The sequence below is a fragment of the Brassica oleracea genome, chromosome C9, assembly GCF_000695525.1.
Source record: "Brassica oleracea var. oleracea cultivar TO1000 chromosome C9, BOL, whole genome shotgun sequence".
Lineage (NCBI taxonomy): Eukaryota > Viridiplantae > Streptophyta > Magnoliopsida > Brassicales > Brassicaceae > Brassica > Brassica oleracea.
This window is the reverse complement of record NC_027756.1, coordinates 18,339,536-18,351,458: the sequence shown is the minus strand read 5'-3', so window position 1 is coordinate 18,351,458 and position 11,923 is coordinate 18,339,536.

Below are 11,923 nucleotides of genomic sequence, written 5' to 3'. Positions count from 1 at the left end.
GATACATGTCATTTTAATGTTTTTAGTCGTATACTTAAGAAAAACTTACATTTTTGTAATTTAAAGTCGTTTTAAAAAATTCAAAATATAACATATAAGAAAAAATCTAATTTTTTTATTATATGGTTAATGTGATTGTTTAATTTTTTTAATAATATAAATTTAAACAAAAATTAAGAAGGATGCAAAAATTGTTATCAAATCTTTATTATTCATAACATTAATTGTCATATATATGTAAATCATATTAGGTAATTCCGTAGCTTTTATTTAAGGAAAGAATACACACTTCTTATATTTTAGGTTACTATAATGTTCTCTAGGGTTATATAATTATAAAATAATGTGACACCATTAGATTAAACTATACTTTATATTAGATGCTCTAGAATTCTTTGAAATCGAATTTAGAAGGCATTTAGAGTGCCACCTAGGATTTGAGGTTTTTTTATAATTAATACAAAATTAAGGTTCTAATTTTTCAAATGTTTCTCAATTAATATATAGGGGATCTATAGATCTATTAATAACTACTAATTTTAAAATATTTATTTAAAACTCATTTAAATTTTATTTTTTACAATTAAAATAGCTAATTGCTTTCACAATGCGAAATTTATTGAAGGATATGCAATATCAATGAATTCAGAATGAATCCACTTATGCAAACGAAATTTATTATTGTAATGTCATGATTAGTACTATTGGTTATTTCAATAAAACGTATTTTATTGAAAATAATACAATGTGGAAGTTATTATTATTATTATTATTATTATTAATAATGAAGTTGAAAATAATGTTATAATAATAATTAAATGTAAATGTACAAAAATAAGTATCACACTGAAAAAAATTGTATATTTTAAAAAAATTTGATGCAGTAAAATTACAAAAAAACTCCAAAAAGTTTTTATAAAGAGAACAACGGGTAGCATTGAAGTTATATGTTTTTATAAAGAGAACAACAGGTAGCATTAAAGTTATATTTAAAATATTGTTTAATTTTATGTATGTACTAAATATATATTTATGATATTAATAGGAACGCTTATTTATATGAATTTTTAAATTTTCATTACCTTAATATATTATCAAATTGTTCTATTTTAAATATTTTACTTAAAATAATAATAAAAAATCCTAATCTGTTGTGCTATAAATCTGTCAGATATTAATTTATACTTTTTAACAATAATAGCTTTTTATTCGCTATAGGTTAGGAAAAAAATAGTTTTGTTTTGATATGGTGTCCACAGATTATAAAAAATAAGGACACCTGGTTATAAGCATAACCATGTTTAAACACATAATTAGTTAAAACTATATTTCTGACCAGGTGATCTATTAATTACTTGTGGAGTGGAAAGTTAAATTGTAGTTTCTATTCATTTATATTGAGTAAAACTGAATTTTAATTTATTATTACAAAATGTTCATTGAATATCCAGAAATTAAGGAAGATACAAAGATGAGGACTCACCTGGCGAGGTGTACATGACTCATCCACCTAACTGTCGACCGTTAGTATCCGGCTAATTTTGTTTTTATGTTTACTTTTTTTTTTTGTCAAAGGTTTTTATGTTTACTTATCTAGTTATATTTTATAAGCAATTACATAAAATGATGCATCAAGCTTTTTCCATGTGAATTAAAATATAGTCAAACAAAATGATAGACAATAATATACAGAAAAGTTCAATAGGACAATAATCAACAGATAATATATTTGTTACATACGCATGAGTGCACCATCAAATCATAAAATGTTTATTGTTTTGCATGTTGTCCAATCAAAATCTATTCTTATGGAGCTTCACACGTAAGCCCCACCATATATTGTCTTCTTTGCCAGACTAAACTACATTCACAAAAATACAAAACCAGACCCATTATATTTCGTTCATTTATTGTCTTTCTCGTTAATTGTTATAGCAAATGTTATATACATGAGTCTATATATATTGTCGTCTACGTACATCAGTTCAGGGATTTTCTGCTCTCGGTTGTATATTTACTGTGAACAGATATATATTGTCGTCTACGTACATCAGTTCAATGTAAACCACTCGGTCCACTCCTATTTCAATTCCAATTGATCACTGACTTCGAGGAAATGCAATGGACTTGATTGGGTTTGAAGCAATGTTTTTAAAACCGGTCTGAACCCGATTCGATCGGGTTTTCTTAGATTAAACTAAATTTAATAATATTTTATAAATAATATGCATATTTTAAAAAAAAAAAAATAGTTCACATCAAATAAAATGTTTACATAGTCATAATGTGTAAAAAAACTTAAAATCTAAAATCAATATGAAAAGCACATTTAAACTTTATTCGCAGATCTTATCACTCTAAATCTTCGTCACCTTTAATTAAAATATAATACATATTAGATAAAAGTTACATTTTGAAATACAAATTTCAGAAACGTAAGTATTTCAATTATTTAAAGTCTTCAAAACAAGGGATCATGAAATAAAAATTTAAACAAGGTGAGAAGTAGACAAAAACAATATCTTGACGTGAATATTAAACTTTATGAATCTTGTAATTTATAAGTTGTAGAAACGACAAAAGAAAAAGACGAGAGACGATACTTTATTAATTTGTGATAAATCTTATTTTTACTTAAAAAGAAGAAAAATTAATTGTTTCATTAACAAAAATTTTGCATATATACGAACCGGAGTTTGGGCGGTTCATTGGGTCGCCGGTTCCCGGGTTTTTGACGTTTCGATAGGAGTTTTTAACTGGTTCGATTTTAGTTGGGTTTTAGCACTAACCCAGCCCGTATTATTTTTGGTTCATTGTTCAACCCGGTCCGACACCGGTTCGGTCCGGGTTTAAAAACACTGGTTTGAAGATTGTCATAGCTTGCAAACATTATGTCGGTATTTAGACTCGCTTAAACATTTTTGTGTGCAAACATATTTAGCTGTAAATTCATGACCACTTTAGCGTGAAACTGCAAAAGGTGGAACAATATAATCAATAACTTTTTTTAGTAAGAGTATTATTCTGATCAGAAATCCGATTCCAGATTCAGTAATTATTGTTACTTAATTTTACACCCAAACCTATCAGTGGCACATAATATAACGACGTGTAATCATGCTTTGTACGATCTATCTGCCTCAACCCTTGTCAAAACTATCAATTGCATGTCCATTTCGGGATGGAACGTTCCATCCTAGACAGTTCCAAATTTCTTGTCCTAAATCATTTTTTTTCAAATAATTTTCTGTTTAAAAATGTTTGAATTTGATATAGATATTTTTTTTTAAGAATAATTTAGGTCCCAAAGAAAATAAAACCGACGAGTAACTAAATAATAAACATCTACTTCACTTTTAATCAATAAATTTCACATTTCATCAGTGATAATGTAAAATAAAATTGGCAAAAAAAATCAATTAAGATAGTACATATTATACAATATTATAAACTCTAAAACCAATAGAATTTCTTTATATTTGTGTGATTGCTAAAAGTTTATGGATTGTTAATGTCAAATTGAAGTCAAGTAGGTCTTAGTTTCCGATTGCTAAATTTTGATTGAAATCTCTAGAGTTGGACCGTGTACAAATTTCAATGTAGTTCAAATGCTGGCTTCGTCTCTCTATATCACTACAGCACTCGTCCATGACAATGTTCGTTGCAATTACACAAATTTGGACACATACTCCGTCACGTAATCATATTGCTGTATTGGCTTCCATACACATTCCATAATTCGAATTACAGCCCTCAAAGACAATCCGGAGACCCGGAGTTAAAAGCTGATGTCTGGAAACTCTAATCATCATCCCCAAAAAAAAACATTTTATTTGGCATATTTTAACCAAAGCAACCAGCACAGAAAAGGGGTGTCATTGTGCCCCTGATCCTCTGTATTAAGATCCAGCTAGAGGTATCTAAATGGGTAATCCAACCAATACCAAACCATATCCAAATGATTTTACGCTTATATGTATTATGAATTAATATAACACATTTGACAAATGAGTTGAGTTAATCCATAACTCATTTAAGTTAATAATCTAATGGTTTTAGTGGTTAAACTATAAATAATAATTTTATAATTTAAATAGTTAGTGAAGATTTATTATTATTATTATTTTTTTGGGAGGGGGGGGTAGGTTAATTAAAAAAAATATTACTTACATTTTAGGAAAACACAAAAGGTTTTCGATGAAAATTACAGTTTATGTTTTTCGTGGAAAACACGATTTACGGTTTTAGCGGAAAAGTGCAATTTTGCAGTTTGATGGAAAATATGTTTCACCAGTTTTAGCGGGAAAGTAATATATTATAGTGTCTTCTGGAAACACCCAAATTTGTGATTTTAACTGGAAAACATAATTTTATGATTTTGGCGATTGTTGGAACAAAAACAAAAAAAAAAATTGATTTTGACAATAAAACACGAGTTTGCAAATTTGGCTGGAAAACATGATTTGTGATTTTGACGGGAAAACTAAAATTTGTAGTTTGTGTAGAGAAACATGATTTTAGGGTTTTGGTAGAAATATATGAGTTGTGACTTCGGCGGGAAAATTGATTTTGTGGTTTTGATGGGAAAACAACGATTTTATGGTTTTGATGGAAACAAATCGATAAGAAACCAGAATGCCTACTTGCTCGAGTCCTCCTCGGTAAGTACTGCAAAACTGACGGTTTCCTAGATGTTGAAGCATCAAACTCCTGTTCCCATGGATGGAGGATTATCCTATGTGGTATAAATGTGATCCGAGTGAACACTACCCATAGGTAATGGCGAAGATACAAAGGTCTGGCGTGAAGCTTGTTGCTCGACAGATGCAGTTATCAGACCCATGGGATCGCCTGAACTCTCTTCAAAGGACCTCAAGGTAGCAGACCTGTTCTGTCCCAGAACAAAGGAGTGGAATAAAGAACTTATCCAACAAATACTGCCACACGAAGCTCCTGATATATTGTGCATCAAACCAAGTACAACCGGAGCATCTGACACATATAGCTGGACCTTAACTTCGAATGGAGACTACTCAACGAAGTGATAGACCATGGATTTGACCCATTTTCATCCATGGTTTATAGGTGTTTTTACTATCTATTATTGTATTACAGAGTCTGTTTATTATATTTATAAGATCAAGAGTGATTTGGAGATAAGTGATGATTTTGGAGCATTTTGGAGATACTTGGAGCAAGCACCCGAGATGACCATCGAGCTGGACCATCGGTCGATATTGGAGGAGGAATATTGATCGATGTTCACACCTGAACATCAATCGACAGCGAAGCGTGCAGAAAGCCCGTTTGGTCACAGCCGACTTGAAGCCCAAGTCTTCACCAATTTACAAGATTACCCCTGACGAGTTTTAACCTAACTATAAAAGCTTTGCCACATGTTAGAGGCAAAGTGTGCTTTTCTGTGTGTTTTAGTTTTATTACTTCCAGCAAAAGGTTTTAGGATTGTGATAGATTGGAGAGAAGATCCAAAGTTATATGTGATTGGAACTACATTAATATCTATTTTACTATTCTATGAAATTTTCTAACCTAATTGCTTTCATAAATTGCTTGGCCATGTCTGAGTAGTTCCACTGTTAGATTTAGGGTTTAAATAGGTTATGAGGGATTAGCCCCAACTATAGATTGATGAGTTGTGGTAATTGTCATTAAGATTGTTCATTAATGCCTATTTCTAGATTAGCTACCTAGAACTTGCCCTAGGATTGATAGATAAAAGCGAGAGCTCCATTCTTATCCTGAAAACATTCTAACTAAGCTAAGTTTCTTGCTAAGAGTAAGGCGAGAACTGATCTAGTGAGCTTAGTAAGCATTATTAAACTCGCGCATAAAGCTTAACTAGAAGCGAGTAGATCGATATTCATATTGGATAATCGATCGACGGAGCAAAAGATGTATCGATCGATATCCCTATAGGATCATCGGTCGACACTGCTATTGATCGAACACATTTGTTTGGGTCATTAGATCTAGTTAATAGACAAGTTCAAACATGCGATAGCTGACGGACTTGTTGAATTGATAATTGAGATTTACATTATCATGCATGCAACTCATTAGGCATCTGTAGGATTATAATTCCAAGTTTCCTGAATAGAAATCCTAAGTCTAGCTATTTCCTTTTAAGCACCAAAACCTCAACTAATCAATCGAGTAATTATTTGCTCAACCAAAACTGTAAATTTACATTTTAAATCTTAAAAACTTCCTACTTAACAAATCATATTAGATCCATTAAGTTCCCTAGCTCCCTGTGAATTCGATCCCTAAGTACTACAACTCGGCCACTTATTTGAGAGAGTATAAATCACTCCTTAGGGTAATTTGAGTGATATCACGAAGTCAGGTTATTACACAGCCTTGAACATCACCTACTCTGCAGAGCCGACAACAACAAACCAAGCCCACTGTAACTGGATCACTGATATATGGACCTTACCATTACCACCAAAAATTAGAGTGTTTCTTTGGAAGGCCATTAGAGGTGCGCTACCTCTTGGATCCAGCTTGGAAATGAGAGGGATAACTACAAACACAGGATGTGTTTTCTACGGAAAGAGGGAATCAGTGAATCACCTGTTTCTATCATGCCCTTTCACGGCAAATGTATGGACCATGTCACCAATCTCAGATGCTCAAACCATCTCTCCAAGCCCGACATCAGCACTCCAAGGATAAAGTAAGCTCACGAACCTCCCCCCACTGGAGTACATCTTGTATCTTTGTTCCTTTGGATTGTTTGGACGATTTGGTTAACTAAGAATCAAGGAATTTTCGAGAACAAGAAATTTGATGAAAAGGAGACACTAAAAAGGAAATTAACGACGCTTAGGAATAGCAAGAGGCACAACAGGAGATCCCACAACCATCAGTGCAACAGACGACACCAAAGAAGCGGACGACGGCAACTATCCTCATTAACACAGATGCAGCTTGGAAGGAGGAAACAAAAACTGCAGGATTAGCATGGATCTTCTACGACAACACCGGAAGCAGCTTCAACAAGGAAGTACTACAGAGGAGTGGGTGAGTTCACCACTTACTTCAGAGGCTCTAGCTATCAGGGAGGCTCTCTCTCAAACAAAAGCGCAATGCTACGACAACATCGAACTCAGATCAGACGCCCAGGTTCTAATCCGGGCTATCAATGGACGAGATCATCTCAATGGACTTTTTGGAATTATTCAGGACATCCACAACTTAACTTGTCATCTCTCCACCTTTTGTCGCATATCTCTCGCAAAGGCAATGTTGCAGCCGACAGCTTCGGTAAGAGGACGCTGTCGGATTTTTTTATCGCCATGAAATTTATGTTGGTTTTAATTAATTTTTCTTTATTGGTTTAGCTATGTATAACTCATTATTCATTCCAATCCAAACCCTTTTAACTCAGTTCACTAAATTCATTCACCCACTAATCCATTTGCATTCATTTTTCTATCCATTAAAACTTATGATTTCTTTTTAGCAAAAAAAATCCTATGTTTTCGATTGGGCTGGATTAACCCAACAGTTTTTATCCATTTTAATACCTCTAGATCCAACTTATTTTAGAAATAAAATCTATATCTGTTGATGGTTAGTCCTAATTAACCTTATTTGAAAGAATAAATAAATACTACTTACATATTGATCAATATTATCTTTTACTTTCATTATTTTTTTTAGTTGAACTAATCAAACTCCAGTGAAGTGTTATATTTAGCTGTCCTATAAACAATAAATTGTGTATAATTTTATGTATGAACTAGGGAATTGGCCCGTCCTACGGGCGGATGAGTTTACATTAACTATTTATATTTAAATATTATAAATAATTGAAACTTTATTTTATATTGAATATAATAAATATAATCTGTTTTTATTCTAAGATCATATGGTAATTTTTTTTTGATGAAATTTTAAATTTATTGAACTATCAAAAGAATGTTATATACAAATCAGGCCCTTTTAAGAACTGAAAAACTCATCTATAGATGTAAAAATTACTCATAAATTGTTACTTCAAACCATCTTCTTAATAACCCTTCCAGCTTATGATTTGGCTTGTACTGGACTGAACTAATCATGTTCTTCATTGCCTTGTTTATTAGCCCTCGCATGTTGTATATAGAAGTTCTCGGCTTCTTGTTTTTTACCCCTCGTATTTTGTAAATATTATTTTGTTGGTTTGAGTTGACCACTAACAATATTTTTGTTACAGAACACAAAATTAATAAATTAAAGAAAATAAAATGATTTCTATTTTTTATTTGATTTCTATTTCAATTTCATATAGTTGAAAAAAATATAAAGTAAGAATAGCTATTTTTTCCTAAGAGTATCAGATTTTTCAATAACTAATTTCATATATGTGAAAAAAATATATAAAGCAATAATTTCATATTATTACAATAACTAATTTTTTCACATTAATAAATTAATACACCAACTCCAAGCCAAATCATTGAAAATCAAATATAATGTGATAATATTATAAAATTTAACTTTTAAAATAATAGACAAATAGTTTCAACAATGTCATAAATAATAATTAGTACATATTATGTAGCAACAAATGATGTTTTATAATATATTTTTGTTTCAGTTTATATTAGATTTTCAATTTATAAAAGGGTAAGTTTATTATTTTAGTTAAAAATGACTTCTGTAATATTTAAAAGTTACTTATGTAAAATATTTAGTATACATTAATAAATCAAATTTATTATAATTTGTTTAATATGTATTTAGTAAAATATTTTTCTAGTTTGGAGACTCGAAACTTACGCTTTAATCTTGTTTATTTAAATCGTTGTGACAGGTAATGAGATTGTTTACTTGAGGATTAATGATAAATAGTTGTATTGTAAAGATAACTGTGTTGTAAAGGATAATGGTCCACTCATCAATATATCATTGCCTAAATTTTAAAATCTTTTATGTTTTTATTTGGAGGTTTAACATTTTTTATTATTATGATTTGGTTGTAGCTGAAAGAGTGTATTGACAATGATCTGCAACACTAAGCCGATAAGGCAAACTTAAATCTAGTTTTGGTGTTATATTATTATTGTCTCATGTACAAACTCTGAGTCTTTTGACTTTGTTGTGTTCTTAGAGAATGTACATAATCAATTGATTCGGATACAACTGCTTCTCACAATAGCTACCTTTGTTGCTGTCATTTTTTTGGCCGCGAGTTTTTGGGATATATCTCGTTGAAACTGTTTTTAGAGATGAGGCGATGTTTCAATGGTGGCATTCGTATAATAGTTTTATTTTTCCTAGTATAAGAGAATTTTTACCATTGGTATAATGGAGCGTAAGGTTAATCTCTTAAGTCAATTCTTAAAGATAAACAAATTTAAACGTGTAACTGTTTTTTTTATTTAATAATAATATGCTCCGTTCAGATTTAGATGCACCATAAGAGCAAACAAACATTAAGAAACGGCCAGGGGAACACTTTTTGGAATGAGTAAAGCTGATAATGGTGATGCGTGAGATGGTTAGGCTGTGAGATATATGTACGGTGTAGGTCTTCATCGATTCCAGAAGACTTATTTATAGGTCGAGCTTGTATATGTTACGTAAATCGTTCGTGAACCTGAATAAATGAGGCGGAGTGGGAGGAGTGGTGAGATGGAGTTTAATAACTGAATTAAAGCTGGTGTTTAAGAAAAAAAGAGAAAATGTTACAGAAAATCTAATCGGAGACCATGGCAAACGATAGGGTTATAGGGTCAAAGATAAAACTGATCTAACCCTGCCAAAGCGGACCACTATTATGAAAGTATGAAGGACCCAAAAATAACTAAAGTCCATCAATGCTTTGCACTAAACGAACATATTCATAAAGAATAAGAAGTTGTTTATCCTCATACGTGTCGAAAAAAAGAGATATGAGGGGTGACCTGGCGCATTGTAAAGTCTTTATCTTCTACTTTATTATTATAGATAGATAGATATCATTTATTAATATGTTCGTATTTGTACTAAAACTAAATCATGAAAGATTTGATCGGTATAATATATTTTGGTGATATTCTTTTACCTCCATGAGAAATATATTTTTGTTTACCCATACAATTTTTTGTCAATCAAAAACCTCTTAAAATAGTTTTTTTTTATTAACAAACATCGATGGGATAGATTGGTTAGGCTGAAGATAACTTTGTATCTTTAGTTTTTATCTAAACCCTTTAAAAGTACCAATCATTCTTTCAGTCAATTTACAACCAAAAAATAAAAAGTGATTGTAGAATTCTTATTTACTAAAACAATATTTTATGTGTTGTGCGAAAATATACAGTTACATCGGATACATCTACAGCAAAAATAATACAAAAAAAAAAAATTACAGCACAAAATTTTAAATTACATCCCAACAAATCACTTCTGATAAACCCATCCTCAATGGAAATATTTCAAGTAATTTTTAATATTAAAAAAACGTAACATAAATGTGCATTATTTCTCATAGACTCTGGACACAACTGGTCATTTGCTATTGGTTCTGGTTTATTATAAATTAAATTTATATTTAAAATTAACTTATCTTTAAAATATTGATACCACCTGTTTCAACTTGTTTGATACTTAAACATGTTTTATTAAAAATTAAGTGATATTTTCTTTATTCTAGATAAAATTAATATAGTTTAACATTTGTAATCAATTACATAATATTTTATTCATTGATTTATTTAATTTCATTTGATATTAATATGTAATCAAGATAAATTTTATGAAATTGGTATTTTTGATCTTTATGCATTGAACTTACACCAATAAAATAAAATAAAGGGAGTATTATTTGTGAGAAACTATAAATAGTCTCTTAACCGATTTTGTCTATACTCGTTCGGAGTGTTTTATGACGAAGAAGAGCAATTTTGGCGCCAAAGAAGCCGAATCCAATGGCTCAATTGGGGAGACCGCAACTCTAGATACTTCCATGCAGTTACAAGAGGAAGACGGGCCCAAAACAGATTCTCCGTAATAGAGGATGCAGCGGGTACGGCCTACTATAAGGAGGACCACATCGTTAATACCATAGCGAGATTCTACAGGGAGCTGTTTAGCTCTTCGTCTACGGGCCAACTCCAAGTAGTTCAAGAGGCCATCTCTGCGAAAGTCACCCCGGAGATGAACACATGTTTAATCTCTCTGCCTGATGATCAGGAAATTTAAAGGGCAGTGTTTTCTATCCATGCGGATAAGGCCCCGGGCCTAGACGGTTTCTCAGTGGGATTCTACCAAAGTTTTTGGGATATCATAGGAGAGGATGTATCTAAATACATCAGAGATTTCTTTGCCTCTGGATCCTTGAGTAACCGTCAAAATGAGACTCATGTTCGTCTTATCCCGAAGAGCCTTGGGCCAAAGCGGGTCTCGGATTACCTACCTATTGCTTTGTGTGACATACATTACAAGATCATAGCAAAAATTCTGACGAAGCGCCTTCAACCCTTCCTGAGCTCTATTATATCGGATCACCAGACGACATTTGTGCCCAATAGAGTCATCTCAGATAATGTGCTCATCACCCATGAAATCCTACATTATCTACGCACCTCCGGGGCTCGTGTTCGGTGCTCAATGGCCATTAAGACGGACATGAGCAAGGAATATGATAGGATTGAGTGGGACTTCCTTCGAGAAGTCTTGGCATGTTTCGACTTCCATGATACTTGGATTGGTTGGGTCATGGAATGTGTCTTCTCCGTCTCTTACTCTTTCCTAATCAATGGAGCGCCTCAAGGTCTTGTCTTGCCATCACGAGGGCTTAGACAAGGAGACCCTCTGTCCCCGTACCTATTCATTCTCTGTACGGAGGCTCTCTCCGGGCTATGTATCCAAACGCAAGCAAACGGTTCATTACAAGGAATTAAAGTGGCCAGAAACTCCCCCCCCCCCC